The sequence below is a fragment of the Girardinichthys multiradiatus genome, chromosome 15 (assembly GCF_021462225.1).
Source record: "Girardinichthys multiradiatus isolate DD_20200921_A chromosome 15, DD_fGirMul_XY1, whole genome shotgun sequence".
NCBI lineage: Eukaryota > Metazoa > Chordata > Actinopteri > Cyprinodontiformes > Goodeidae > Girardinichthys > Girardinichthys multiradiatus.
Genome location: NC_061808.1, coordinates 13,188,367 through 13,205,092, shown reverse-complemented (window position 1 = coordinate 13,205,092; position 16,726 = coordinate 13,188,367).

Sequence of the window (16,726 nt, the reverse complement as noted above, 5' to 3'; positions counted from 1 at the left end):
CTGTCTTTTGATAAATGATGTTACTACTGTATTCACAGTTGAAGTTCACTGTAGTGTTCTTTTAAACGGTTTTGAGAGTGTCACAGACATACAGGTATATTAAAAAGATGCAGCAGACATTCAATGTAACACCAAAAAGACCCACTGTAAGGTTGGTGGCACATGTTAATGTAATATCTACATTAGCAGAACAGGGGCTGTACATGTTGCATTGCATTTCTAGCCATGCTATGAACTGATGTCTCCTTCCAAGTCAACTTCCCAATCAAGCTTGGGCACAGATGTTCATTGCCCTCCATACTTATTGGCACCCCTGGTAAAGATGTGTAAAAAGCCTTAAAGTAAATGACTCTTTTACTGCAGTAGAAGATTTTTACAATGGGAAACTCAGAAAACATTGTACCTTTAACTAAAGTACATTTATTCAGAGAGTAAAAAATACCGCACAAAGAAATTATTGTTACAACGTCTTGCACACAGGCTGTTACTTTGTATAAACCCATAGGAGTGCCCATAGTCTACTCCTACTTTCAGTTTTGGCCGGAGTTTTGCAGGACCAACGTGCGAACAGGAGCATGGGACCTGCATGGTAAGTTGAAGGGATTTTAATCAATAAGTTTTGGTGACTTACAAGTTACAACTTGTCTTGGAACACAACAGGCATGGAACGGGTAGCAAGCAGGAGGAACCAGTGGAAAGCAATGAAAACGAGAGGGTATAAATGCAGAGGTAGGGTGGAGAATGGACCAATGAACAAGGAGGCTAATAGGTAGAGTAATGTGGAGCAGCTGGTGACAAGGAGCATGCAGGGCAACTGAAGGAGGGAGGCTAATTATGTCGCGTTCTGAGGTTTAGAGTGACCAAAGCACAGACAAGAGCTCAGCAGCTGCATGTTTAAAGGAGTCTTCTTCTTTTATTCAAAGATAAGTTCAAAGGGTTTTCCAAACGTAGCAAGAACGTAGCAAAAATCACTGCAGGTACAAAAACACAAGTTGAAACTCCAGAAACTTACAGAGGTGACTCTGCAGGAACATAGTAGTCAACGCTTTAGACGAGGATAGGTGAACGAACCAAGGAACCAGCGAAGAACAAACAAAAACAGGGAGCTTATGAACAGAGGGAAGTGGAGTATGGACCAATGAGATACTGAGGCAGGTAATCAGATGAGAATGGAAATCAGGTGTGGACCAGGCTATAGAGAACTGAGGGAATCTGGATGGTTGCTAAGGTGACCGAACTAGAATACAAAGGGAACATGAGGGAAGCTAGATAATAACATAACCAAAGGAACCCGACTACAAAAACAAAACTATAAATAACAAAACTCAGGGAAACAGACCTAAGCAAAACTATAGACGAAGATAATAAACCAACATAGACATAAGATCCTAGAATAATCATTAACTAAAGTAAACTGAGAAATTAGAGGGTATAGAAGAAACACCAAAACCTAATAATTAACAAAGAACCCATAAAGAAACCTTGACCATAAATAAACAAAATCTAAACCACAGAAAGGGAACCAGGACGAGGAGGAACAGAGAAAATAAACTAGTAAACAAAGAGCGCAGGTGAACAAATACCAAAACATAAATAAACACAGATATACTAAATTACTCCAGCAAAGTAACAGAAACTTCTAAACGCTATAATGAACCTAAACTACGATAAACAAAAACTAAAATAACAGCAACTGAAGAACATAAAACACAGAGGAAACACATCACTAAAGAAACTCAAAACTTAACTCAGGAGAACAACATCTCACAGGGGTGGAGCACACAGATCATCCAGAATCCTAGGTCCTCTGCTACCTCATCCTCTGCTCACCCCACAGGTTTTTTACAGGATTTAGGTCTGGGGACTAAGACACAACTAGAAGAAGGTTGATTTTATGACTAGTAAACAATTTCTGTGTTGATTTGGAATTACGTTTTGGATTACTCTGTTAAAAGACCCAGTAACAACCCATTTTCTGTTTATTTGTAGAGATCATATATAGCATATAGCAAATACATTAAACATTTAGCAACTACACATTACTTCAGATCTTTATCAAAACTGAAAAGAAAAAAAAAACAGAACCAACCTTGACTTTCTATGACTTCCAATGTAAAATTAATCAATTTATCTATTTTCCGATTCATTTATTAACATCTTCTTTGGTTAAATGGTGTCCAAACATCCAGATTTGTTCAATTTAGGGTAAAATGTGGAAGGACATAATTAAGCTGCAAAAGTAGAATTGTTTGTTGCTGATAAACTACACAAAACCTTCACCTTTCTTTTCACATTTGCTCTAGAGAACCTTTTATTGCACTTCGTCAACTGTCACTTCAGATCACACACTGTCAGAAGTTTCCAGATAATCTGTTCACGGGAATGGATAGAAATGTTCCAATATTGTGGGTTTAGTGTAATTCTTGCCAATGGTGACAGATGGCAATAATATCTCCTGCTATCCCAACACTGCCTCAGTTTCAGCGATTGTATTCAATTGCCTTGAAATAAATCATTGCAATGGAGGACTGATGCCACGTTTTCTGCACTTCTCAAATCGTGAGTTTTGGAGACTTTTTATTTCTCTCCCCATCCTCGCCATCGTTTAAGATGACAAGATAAACTTGGTTCCTTTGTCAGCCATCTTTGTCACAGTTCCAGTTGTTTAACATTTTTTTTATTTTATATGCATGTTACTTATTGCTATTATGGTATTATGGTAATTTTAAATAAATATTAAAAAGCAGTAAATCTCCTTTTTTAAATATTTAAAAACTACATAAAAACTGCCTTTGCCTCAGCTCACTTTAAAGTATCTTACATGCATTGTTTTTTTACTATGTAATACAATGATACCTTGCTGTGGAGCAGATGCCGTTCTGATCATCCTGAAACTTGCCCTTGTAAAATACATTCCCCAAGTATTTTGTGTGATTTCCAAATGTATCTGTAAGTGATTAACTGTAAAAAGATGCAACCTTCGAACGCTGCTTCTCAATCCGCTGTGCAAGATGTCAACTTGGGGTTAGTGAAAAGTTAGAGTGAAAATGAGAAAAAGGGTCATCCAAAGAAATTCCACATAGGCAAGGAGAGAATGTGAAGCATAAGGACATCTTACTTTTTAATTTTAAGTTGGACATTCTCTCCTTTGAGGTGACAGAACACTTTGAGTAAGTTATCATCCTAATTTATAGATTTAAAAAAAAAATTGTAAACCTTTCTGACCTTTTTATGCAGTTAAAGGCAGTGCTAGAGACAGTTTCATATCTCTTTTTCACATGGTGGCAGAGAAGTCCTGAATAAATCAAGTTCATTTGAGCACAAACTGCAAGTTAAATGGGTTAAATGGATTTGCATGTGGGGATTGTCAGTTATTCAACAGATTTACAAATGGGAAGATGATGGGAAGATGATCAAACTGATGTTACGCATGCTGTTAGGGTCCGATAAATTAGTTAGACTATAAAATAGGACATCAGCACAACACAGCTGTGGACCAACCAGGTGTTTAATTTAAACAGAAACATTAAACAAACCAAAGTTACAAATGACAAAGTTGCAATTCATTCCTAGCCTACCACTAATCAATTATCTAATTATGTAACCCAGTTTTAAACATAAACATTTTATCATTTTTAATAACTCTTAGGGCCCATTTAAACCTGCCATACAACTTTCAGTGTGAGTGATTTTGATTGACACTGATAGGCCTTCAAGTGTGTTTTGTGAAATTTGTTCATAATTACTGAAATTTCTCTCGTCTTCATCATTTTGTTTTTGTAAAAATTAGTTTAGGTGCAGTATGTGCCACATTTATAGTTAGATAAAGACGCTTAAAACATCTTCCTTTGAGCATTAACATGCTTATAGTGCAGAAATTAATGTGAATATTTGAATCATGGGATATTTGATCTGTTATGAATAAACTTTGACCTGTCCCTATGTAACGCAGTCAGGTTTGGTCTAAAGTGCTGTCAGCTTTTGATAAAGCTGTAGAACAATATGGCAAACCAGTTTATGACACAGCGATACCCAGTGCATGACATCATTGTGTCTGGACTTTCAGCCACTGTTTGCTCAACCTGATTGACTAATAGGTCAGCAATCTGCAGGACAAAGCAGCATGAAGTGATACATAATGCAGGTTTCAGGTTTCAGGTGATTTATGAAGTTTTAGCATAACCAAGAAACTTTCGGTTTCTTGGTTATGCTATAACATTTACATTTCTTATTAGCAAATCCATTGTGACATCCACACCATATTCCAAGATGAACACTGAAAATTAAGGTCTTTTGGAAGATTGTACGTTACACACAGTTTCCTTCCACAATAATAACAGAGTCTGCATGAGATCCATCTTGATCGAAGAGCTGACATCACCTCTGAATCTAAATCAAACTTCCAGAGCTCTTACACCTCTCAGCATTAGTGGAAAGACAAGAACAAATGTCTCTCAGAAAAGATACAGTATGTTTTCACTAATAACTCCAAAATGTACAAGAAAGCTGAAACAGTGACGAACTCATAATTAATACATTTATCTCATTCTCAAGATTATCAGATATGAATGTTCATTACTCCACACCTCAGGAATCTGCGCAGGGACAAGGAAGAAGCTCACAGCAGTGGAGATTGGGCACGGTACAGGCAGGCCAGGACCAGACTAACAAAGGAGATCAAAGCAGCCAAGAGAAGCTATAGTGAGAAGCTTAAGAACAGCCTTTCTACTGGTGACACTTCAGCTGTATGGACTGGTCTGAGAAACCTGACTGCCTATAGGAGCCCCCCCACCCATCCTGAACAGAGTCGTCTCCTGGCCAACTGTCTAAATGGCTTCTACTGCAGACATGACAAGAAGCCATTCACACCTCAAATCATCTCCTCCACATCCCATTCAGGAACAAATTCCTCCCATAAAGCTACCAACCCCCCACCATCAGATCCTCTGCCTGCACTAAAGATCTCCGAGGAAGATGTAAACAGGCTCTTTCAGCGCATGAAAACAAAGAAAGCTGGAGGACCTGATAACGTCTCCCCATCATGCTTGAAAGCCTGTGCAAATCAACTCACTCCGATCTTCACCCGAATCTTCAACAAGTCACTGGAGAAATGTGAGGTCCCCTCCTGCCTCAAACGATCCACCATCATCCTGGTTTCCAAGAAACCCACCATCCTAGGATTAAATGACTACAGGCCTGTAGCCCTGACGTCTGTGGTCATGAAATCCTTTGAGCGGCTGGTGTTGAAGCACCTGAAAGACATCACAGGCCCCCTGCTGGACCCCCTGCAATTTGCTTACCGAGTAAACAGGTCGGCAGATGATGCTGTTAACTTAGGTCTACACTTCATCCTGCAACACCTCGACCACCCAGGGACGTACGCCAGGATCCTGTTTGTAGACTTCAGCTCGGCCTTCAACACTATCATACCAGACATCCTCCACCAGAAGCTCACACAGCTCAACGTCCCAGCCTCCACCTGTCAGTGGATCAACAGCTTCCTGACAGACCGACAGCAGCAGGTGAGACTGGGGAGCATCTTCTCCCGATCCTGATCAATAAGTACTGGTGCCCCCCAGGGGTGTGTTCTATCCCCACTCCTCTTCTCTCTGTACACAAATGACTGCACCTCATCGGACTCGTCCGTGAAACTCCTTAAGTTTGCAGATGACACCAGTGTCATTGGACTGATCCAGGACGGTGATGAATCTGCATACAGACAGCAGGTGGATCGGCTGGTACACTGGTGCGGTCAAAACTACCTTGAACTGAACCCACTCAAGACTGTGGAAATGGTGGTGGACTTTCGGAGAACACCACCCCCATACACCCCCCTCACCATCCTCAACAACACTGTATCGGCCGTGGACCACTTCAGGTTCTTAGGAACCACCATCTCTGAGGACCTGAGATGGTCTTCACACATAGACACTGTTCGAAAGAAGGGCCAGTAGAGACTGTACTTCCTGAGGCAACTCAAGAAGTTCAACCTTCCACAGGAGCTGCTGGTCATCTTCTACACTGCCATCATTCAATCTGTCCTGTCTTCATCCATCTCAGTGTGGTTTGGCTCATCCACAAAACAGGACAGGTCCAGACTGCAACGAATAATCAGGCCTGCAGAGAGAATAATCAGGGCTGACCTTCCCTCCATCCAGGACTTATACAGGTCTAGGGTCAGAAAAAGAGCTGCTAAAATCTCTGCAGACCCCACACACCCTGCACATAAACTGTTTAGAGTTTTACCTTCAGGCCGCCGCTACAGAGCACTGTTTACTAAAACCAGCCGCCACAGAGACAGTTTCTTCCCCCAGGCTGTTTCTCTGTTGAACATTCAATAGAGTACAAAACAACAGCATACAGATGTTGCAAATGCACCTTTTTATTTATATATGTGTATATTGTACATTGTAAATTGTAAATATGTATATTCTGTAATACAAAAACAAAACCAAAGAGCAAAGTGTACCGGAGTCAAATTCCTTGTTTGTATGTACGAACTTGGCAATAAAGCTGATTCTGATTCTGATTAAGAACTTTTCATATAACTGCATAAAAATATAGAAATTCATGAATATGATTTTATCTAAACTATACATTGTTACCCTGTCATTATATTTAAGGTTGCTATCCTGCTGGAAGGTGAACTTCAGCCCTAGTTTTACTTCTTGCAGCAGGTTTGCTTCCAGTGTTGCCCTGTATTTAACTCCTTACATATTCCAACAACTCTTACAACTTTTATGCGCCTGCTGAAGAAATTAATAAACTTTTTTAATAAAGAACTTTTTTATTTAAGCAGAATAATTTAGCAATATTTTGTAGTTGAAAAGCACATGGAACAAACTGCCAACTACTACAGGCACACATCTGAACAAATTCACATGGCAACTCAGGAAGTACAACCCTCCTCAGGAGCTGCTGACCATCTTCTACGCCGCCATCATTCAGTCTGTCCTCTGTTCATCCATCGCTGTGGGGTTTGGCTCATTAACAAAACAGGACTGGTCCAAACTGCAATGAACAATTAGGTCTGCAGACAGGATCATCAGGGATGATCTTCTCTCCATCCAGGACTTACAGGTCCATACAGGGCTAGGGTCAGAAAAAAGGGCGGGTAACATCTCTGTGGGCCCCACACATCCTGGACACAAACCGTTTAGACTTTTACTCTCTGGTCGGCGCTACAGAGTGCCAATGACTGAAACGAGCCAACACAGAGACTTACTTCCCCAGGCTGTCTCTATGTTTACATATTTCAACTGTTGTTTTATATTGATGTTTGATAATTGTTGGTTAGATGATTAGAGTATTTCAAATTAGATGTGTTCTATTGGGTTTTTTTTTTCTGGAAATATTGTTTTTGAGCCCAAGTTACATTTTTGCACCATATTGAAATCATCATGTTTCCTAATCAGTCTCTTCAAATATGCACTAAAACAAGTGGACAGTTAGGAATTTGGATCATCCTGAAAATCTAGTTCAAAGTAGCAACTTTCAGATATCTTTGTCAAACCACTCTGGGCAACAAGCTGAACTGCAGGTTTTGAAATGTGATTAAGAAGGCTCTGATCACAATGAGCAAAGCACACAGCTGATAATGTCAAAACTACTGTGTCTTTCCTAAATCCTCATGTCATGTTTCCATCTGCATAGGTCGCAATCAGGAGGTTACATAAAAATGCATTTCGTGCTTAAAAATATAAAGCAAACAATTGGGTAATGGTTGTTTAAAAAGACCTGTGCTGCCAGTTGATTAAAGCAATGACCTTTACACTGAATGATTGATTAGGTAAGTGTTCTCCTAGCTGCCGAGCTGGCTTTCTGCAAGTCTTTCTCCTTCTGTGTCAAAAAGTGTTTTCATCACATAGTTTGTGTCTGGTAATGGACATTTGACTCAGGCTTATTTTGTTTTTCAGCTCGTCCATTTTAACCCTCCCATGTTGATTTTATTTTCATCTGGAGCCGCTGCCAGATTTGATGAGCTGATTTGATCAAATAGACTGGCTGTTTATAAACTCCCCTAGAACTGAGAAAAATAAATAAATTAAAAAAACAAGAAAAAGCAAAGAACAGATTCATTGCAGCCCTTGAAATGAGAATAAAGAAAAAAAAAGATTGAAGCAATAAAAAATGAAAAAAATGGCCATTTACAGAAAATGAAGATGGTTTTTGTCCATATATTGCAATATTAATATATATTAAATACAATTTTGGGGGGAGTTTTGCCTTTTAGTCAATGTATTGAGGCTGACTTCCTCTAGACATACTGTGCTTCCCACTTACAGCCCTGTGAAAAATGTCCTCTTCATTTAACCCATCCTTTAGGGAGCAGTGGGCTGTTCAGCAGCACTACAGGAGCATTTTGGGGCAAAGGGTATTTTTCAGGGACTGAGAGTAGTAGGGTACTTGCAAAATTTCCCAGTGGTGGTTCTAGACCAAATTTACTAGTACTATCTTTTTTAATAGGGACACAGAACAAAAGAATGAAAAAGAATAGGGCAATGTGTCATTATTTCATATACAGGTCCTTCTCAAAATATTAGCATATTGTGATAAAGTTAATTATTTTCCATAATGTAATGATGAAAATTTAACATTCATATATTTTATATTCATTGCACACTAACTGAAATATTTCAGGTCTTTTATTGTCTTAATACAGATGATTTTGGCATACAGCTCATGAAAACCCAAAATTCCTATCTCACAAAATTAGCATATTTCATCCGACCAATAAAAGAAAAGTGTTTTTAATACAAAAAACGTCAACCTTCAAATAATCATGTACAGTTATGCACTCAATACTTGGTCGGGAATCCTTTTGCAGAAATGACTGCTTCAATGCGGCGTGGCATGGAGGCAATCAGCCTGTGGCACTGCTGAGGTCTTATGGAGGCCCAGGATGCTTCGATAGCGGCCTTTAGCTCATCCAGAGTGTTGGGTCTTGAGTCTCTCAACGTTCTCTTCACAATATCCCACAGATTCTCTATGGGGTTCTGTTCAGGAGAGTCGGCAGGCCAATTGAGCACAGTGATACCATGGTCAGTAAACCATTTACCAGTGGTTTTGGCACTGTGAGCAGGTGCCAGGTCGTGCTGAAAAATGAAATCTTCATCTCCATAAAGCTTTTCAGCAGATGGAAGCATGAAGTGCTCCAAAATCTCCTGATAGCTAGCTGCATTGACCCTGCCCTTGATAAAACACAGTGGACCAACACCAGCAGCTGACACGGCACCCCAGACCATCACTGACTGTGGGTACTTGACACTGGACTTCTGGCATTTTGGCATTTCCTTCTCCCCAGTCTTCCTCCAGACTCTGGCACCTTGATTTCCGAATGACATGCAGAATTTGCTTTCATCCGAAAAAAGTACTTTGGACCACTGAGCAACAGTCCAGTGCTGCTTATCTGTAGCCCAGGTCAGGCGCTTCTGCCGCTGTTTCTGGTTCAAAAGTGGCTTGACCTGGGGAATGCGGCACCTGTAGCCCATTTCCTGCACACGCCTGTGCACGGTGGCTCTGGATGTTTCTACTCCAGACTCAGTCCACTGCTTCCGCAGGTCCCCCAAGGTCTGGAATCGGCCCTTCTCCACAATCTTCCTTAGGGTCTGGTCACCTCTTCTCGTTGTGCAGCGTTTTCTGCCACACTTTTTCCTTCCCACAGACTTCCCACTGAGGTGCCTTGATACAGCACTCTGGGAACAGCCTATTCGTTCAGAAATTTCTTTCTGTGTCTTACCCTCTTGCTTGAGGGAGTCAATAGTGGCCTTCTGGACAGCAGTCAGGTCGGCAGTCTTACCCATGATTGGGGTTTTGAGTGATGAACCAGGCTGGGAGTTTTAAAGGCCTCAGGAATCTTTTGCAGGTGTTTAGAGTTAACTCGTTGATTCAGATGATTAGGTTCATAGCTCGTTTAGAGACCCTTTTAATGATATGCTAATTTTGTGAGATAGGAATTTTGGGTTTTCATGAGCTGTATGCCCAAATCATCCATATTAAGACAATAAAAGACCTGAAATATTTCAGTTAGTGTGCAATGAATATAAAATATATGAATGTTAAATTTTCATCATTACATTATGGAAAATAATTAACTTTATCACAATATGCTAATATTTTGAGAAGGACCTGTATGTTGTCTAATTAGGCTTTTATGATCTAAAGGTAATTCTGAGGAAGGTTTAGAAGAGGAAAAAGAAAGGAAATCAAGGTTTCACATAGAACAGTAAAGGATATCCAGCCAATTAGTTAAAGGGATTAAGCATTAGCCAATCAAGAGGGTTCTTCCTCTGTTATATCAGAATCTTTCACAGATGTGCAACTTTAGCAAAAACAATCTCTTTATAACTCAAAGGGTTTGCTTCTCACGATGAGGATGATTAAGTCAGACACTTATATAATGCTAATATTTTGAGAAGGACCTGTATTAAGTGAGCCACCCTATGCCTCTAGAGCTGCAGGTTGCAGATCCCTGATATAGCAGATGAAAACTGTGATCCTTTCTCAATGCGGCTGAAGCTAAAAGTCCAACACCTTAATTTTTAATTCAATGTTAAATAAAACTGTTCTAACCACTAGGCTTCCACTCCCTTAATCTATTAGTAATATCAGACACATATAAGGTGAGCAAACAGAAAATGCAATGTTGAAATGATTAGGTCATTTATTAAGGGAGACCTTAATAAATGGTGTGCTTCAGATCATGGCGCTACTTGTCTTTTGCTTAAGTTTAAGGTCAAACGGATGGGTGGGCATTCTCCTTCGAGGTTTCCTTGCAAAATCCATGATTTGACCAATTACAAGTTGGGGAAGTCCTGATGCAGCAGAGCAGCCCCAGACCTTCACACAACACCCACCATGTTTGACTACAAGTATGATGTTCTTTTGCTAAAATGCTGTTTCATGTTTATGTCAGATTAATGTGGATGAACAAACTGCAAACATGTCCACTTTGTCTCATTAGTCCACAAAATATTTTCCGAGGTCATGGAGATCAGCAAGATGTTTTTTGGCCAATGTTAGACAGGCTTTAGGTGTTATTCTGGATTCATTTGTGATCTACTGGATGATCCCTGATGTGTTCTTGAAGAAATTTCATAAGGTTCCCCACTGTTCCATGTTTTCTTAATTTGTAGATAATGTAAATAATTTATTTTTACTCACTGTCTTTATCTGGTATTAATCTGAAAGTGTGACAAAAAACTAAATAAGCCGGTAAGGAGACACAACTATATTAAGTATGGTAGTATGGTTTCGGTGATGTGAAATCTGAAAAAAATAATTAGAAAGTCTAAAACTGAAAAACACTCTTTAATGTAGAGGATTTGAAGTTTAATGCTTTATAATCAGATTGGGGTTTTCACATGCCCACAAGACTGTCAAAGAGACCCAACTTTTCATACAAAGTTGCTAAAAAAATATAAACAAAACATAGCACCAATACTCTACAATGACTTAAAATATTCATGACCATTTATCAACTTTTTAACAATTCTCTCATGCTAAAAACACAAACTTTAGTGTATTTTATCAGGATTTGATGGTATAGAACAATGTAACTAGTTTATGAAGTGGAAATTAAAAGATATAGGGTATTAATTTGCGGTTTTAGAAAACAAACTAAAAGTGTGACTTTGATTTCCATTCAACTCCTTGTACCCTTATACCCTTAAGTATATAATCCATTGCAACCCTTTGGTCAATTAGTGAATAGAATCCACCAGAGTCTCATTTAATCTTAATATATATATATATATATATATATACAAAAATTCCCGTTCTGTAAAGATCTTAAGAGGTTTGTGAGAGAACGAGCATCGCATGTCATCAATATAGTTGTGGAGAAGATTAAAATAATTTTTCAAGCTCTGAGCAACTTGCAGAGTCCATTATTTTAAAATAAAAACAAAAGAATATCACACAATTGTAACCCTCCCAAGACATAGTGTTGGGCTACACTGTAAGAGAGGGAACATCAATCAGAAGAACGAGGGATCTCATGGTAACTCTGGAAGAGCTGCAGAGATCCACACCTCCAATGAGAATCACCTGACAGCATTATTATCAAAGCCTGTACATAATCAGTGAAAATTTGTTAGTTTATCTGAAATGCCAAGATCAAGAACAAAGTTCATTCTGGTCATGCCATTTCAGATTTCACAAGAAATGCAGAACATCTGGATCTAGTCAATCTATTATACAAGAATGACAACATTTCTCCTTTTCTACATTAATCACACTCACTACAAAAATCAGTCGCTCAATAGTTGTCAGAAACCACAAGAGAATATGCTGTGAGCAAGCAGTGAGATCTCCCAAACTAGGACTGTGAGAAAGCAATTGTCAAGGTTTGAGGTTGTGTGGGACCAAAATGCAGACAAACACTGGGCAGCAGCATGATGAGGAAAAGGTTTTTTTTTTTAATGAAAAGGTTTCCAAAAAAATTGTACAGGTTGAAACCAAGAAGACGCGGATAATCAGCAGGGAACAGCAAGGTAGTTAACGGGAGAAACCAGCAAGTGACAATGAGAATCGGTGAGTTTTTAAACAGAGGGAAGTGCAATATGGAACCAATGAGAAAGGGAAGCAGGTAATCAGATGAATATTGAACAGGTGTGAGGACAAGCTGCAGGGAACTGAGGGGGAGTGTATCTGAAGAAAACGAATTAACAGGGAAACCAAAACTAGATAACAAAACTCAGGGAACAGATCTAAAGAAACTATTAACAAACATAAAGTACAGGAATCTGGCATGTAACAACTAACAAAAGTAACCTGAGGACATGGGGAAACCCAACTGAGAAAAGTTAAAAAACACAAAACACTAAGTGACACATTGCAACTAATGACCTAACAGACAGGAAATAAACATGAGAGACTGAACAAAAGATAACTGAAATTAAATAACAAAACCTGGAAAAAGTAGATCTAAAGGGAAAGACATAAACACAAGAACCTAGGCAGTGATAACTTAACATAAGTAAACAACTAATCTAGAAGAAACAGAAAAACATTTGACAGAGGACAGAGAAAAAGTAAAATAACAAAAACCCAAAATGGCAGATCCTGACAGCAATGTCATTCTTTTTTCACAGTCCTAGAAGAGAGACCACACTTCTTGATTCTTGTATTGAAAGTACTCCACAAATCAGGTCTTAATGGAAGAGGGGCAAAAAGGAAGCTATTGTTGAAAGAAAGCCATAAGAAATCCTGTTTGCAGTTCATCACAAACCAGGTAGGGAATAAAGCAAACATGTAATAATGTGCTCTGGTCAGACAAGACCTGCATGCAAAACAATGTGTGAGGTGCAAAAATATAACTGTATATCACTCCGAAGTCTGAACACACAGTCCCCACACATTGGGGGCATGGTGGTGGCGTCATCATGCTATGGGGATAATTTTCATCCGCAGGGACAAAGAAGTTCTTCAGAGTTAATGGGAAGTTGGATGGAGCAACCCTGAGATTTACAATAGAAATGTTCAGATCAGAGTATATATTGTTAGCCTCACAGGACAATTTTGTAAAATTGAGGCTAACAATATTTTCATGTTAGGCTGGCCTCGTTAAATTCCAGACAAAAATCCAATTGAGACACATCTGCAAAGATTTAAACATTGATATTAACAGACACTAATCTAAATGCCCTTACGATATTTTGCAGAGAAGAACGAGCAAAAACTTCAGTAAATCTGCAAAATTAAAAGTTTTGCCACTGTATTTGCAGCTACAAGTGATTTTAAAGTAAATACAAATGAATCCCATGCCATTTCTTATGACAGTATCGTTTTATTTTAGTGCTAATCTGCCATTACTTAAGTTTTCAGGGGAAATCCAAACCTCTTAACACTGGAGAAGTCAGTTCAACTGAACTCAACTCAGGTCAGAAAAAAGATTGATTGTGAATCCATACTTGTGTCTCATAACATGCAAGTCTGCAGAAAATATGCAGTTCTTGCTCAAAAGTTGAATATCTGTTTTTATGGTGTTAATGTGCTGGACAAAGGACTTTGCCAAATAAAGATGTGTATCAGTCTAGGCTATTACAGAGATAATATGTTCTCTCAGAAAAATCAGCGCCCTGGAGGAGTAGTAGTAGTAGTCCATATAGGGCTGCACAATATTAGAAAATCATGCAAATTGTCAATTCCCAACACAGAGAGTAGTAGTAGCTCACTAAATAATTTATTTGGTAAGCAGCATTAGTTTTAGGCACAGTCATGGCCACAGATACCACACTGCTACTGGTGTCTTTCAGCTTCTTCAGTTTGCTCATCTATAGCATAGAGAGCTGGGATAAAACCATGCCAATGTAAAAAGACATCAGCCTTAGAGAAGCAATTGCTGCTGGCATTAAATTTGACCATTTCCGAACAAATTGAAGTCCATCATTTCACAGTGAGAGATTATTGCCGAAAACATATAGGACAGATGCCAATTTTCCCAGGAGTGGGCATCACAGCAAATTCACCCTAAGGTCAGCCTCTCCAATGCTCAAAGAATTTCACAAAAAGATCTTCTTCTGTTGACATTCCTTAGATTTGCAAAGTTGCATCTGAATGAACAACAGGCCTTTTGGAATAAAATCCTTTTTACAGATGTAACCAAAATAGAAATGTTTGACCACAGTGCACAAGACCATGTTTGGAGAAACCCAAAAACAGAGAATATCAGCACAAATACCTCGAATTATCTGTCAAGCACAGTGGTGGTGTAGTAATTATTTGGGCTTGTTTTGGAGCTACAGTACCAGGGTATATTGCACTCTTATCTAGAGTTAAATGAAAGTCCATCTGTTTGCTGAAGCTCGGCTACAAATTGACCGTGCACCAGAAGAATGACGCCAAACACAGAAGCGAAATCTACAACAAGATGGCTAAAAAACACAAGATTCAAAGGGCTGCAGTGGCCTAGTCGAAGTCCAGACATAAACCTGATTGAAATGTAGTGTAACACTTTATGAAAGTTGTGCATTACTGAATGTCTACATAGTTCAGTGAACAGAAAAATGTTATAAAGAAGAGATTTCTCCACAACAGTGTCAGAGATAGACAAAGTCAGACAGAAAATTAGTATATTTGGTTGTTGCTGGGAAAACTGGATTCTATAAGACATTGAGTCAAGAGGTGTATTTTCTCTTTTACACACTCCTTCTTTGCCAGATTTAAGAGACTGACCTTTTTTCTATGATAGTTTGTTAACAAGAACCTTTGTAAAAAAAAAAAAAAAGAATCCATCACTTTGTTTTTAAATATTGAACATTTGACCAGGTCAGTTGAAGGCTAAAAAATTTCTATGTAAAATTTTAGATGTTTATGTCAGTCGCTGCAACACACTTTGGTACCAAGCAGCTATTTTAAGAACAATATGCAACTCACCATTGCACAACATTCAAGAGCAGAAAAACAATAAACAGCGAATAAAGTTCACAAAAAGACAGAAAAGAAATAAGGAACTCTTTGATCTCTCAAACATTGTATGGACATTTGAAACATTCAATTCAGTTCAATTTTGTTTTATTTATATAGCGCCAATTCACAACACATGTTGTCTCAAGGCACTTCACAACAGTCAGGTACATACATTCCAATTACTCCTAACCATTGAACAGTGCAGTCAGAGTTTTTCTGTTTAAGGAAACCCAGCAGATTGCATCCAGTCAGAGATTTGCAGCATTCACTCCTCCTGGATGAGCATGTAGAGACAGTGGACAGTCACTGGCATTGACTTTGCAGCAATCCCTCATACTGAGCATGCATGTAGCGACAGCGGAGAGGAAAAACTCCCTTTTAACAGGAAGAAAATCTCCAGCAGAACCAGGCTCAGTGTGAGCGGCCATCTGCCACGACCAACTGGGGGTTTGAGAGAACAGAGCAGAGACAAAAAGAGAACAAAGAAGGACTGATCCAGGAGCCCTTTCTATGGGAAGGAAAAGTAAATGTTAATGGATGTAGCTCCTTTAGTCGTTTCACCTAGAAAGAAAGAACAGATAAACTTTGAGCCAGTTTTCAAGGTTAAAGTCTGAAAAAGAGCACATAGAGTTTGTCACAGTTAAGCTCAGTCAATCGCCATGTCTAGGAGAGAGAAAGGGTTAAATACTAAAAGACAGGGCCATGTGGATCATCGGTAGAGGGTGAGCATTAAGTTGTTGCCAGCAGAAACTCGGACGATTCTCCTCTCCAGAAAGGTGTCACAGGTAGACAAAGAGCCAGGCCAGGTGTAGCTTCTAGGAAGAGAAAAGAGAGAGAACAAGGTTAAAAGCTGAAATAACAGCAAATAATGCAAAATTGGAGAGTAGTGTGAGAATGTAGCGAAGAGGGTGAAAGTGGTCATTATGTCCTCCAGCAGCCTAAGCCTATAGCAGCATAACTACACAGATAGTTTCAGTTCAGATTATTTAGTTAAACGGCGCTTATTTACAACAATGTCGTCTCAAGGAACCCCACAAAGGGTCCCACTGATGGTCATTGTTATACTAAAAACCACAAGGATTGGGATACCTCTCTCTGTCAGACTGATTATAACCATTGGAAAAGAGAAGGGGTCATACAGGTAGCAGAAATGGAGGGTGTGTTTGCACCTCAACCATAACTGAGCCAGTTTAGGCTAAACCTGACTCCCCCTTACTCCAACCAACAGGGAGGGAGGAAGGCTCCCTCCCTGATAAACTAAGCCACTCTAACTATAAGCTTTATCAAAAAGGAAAGTTTTAAGCCTAGCCTTAAA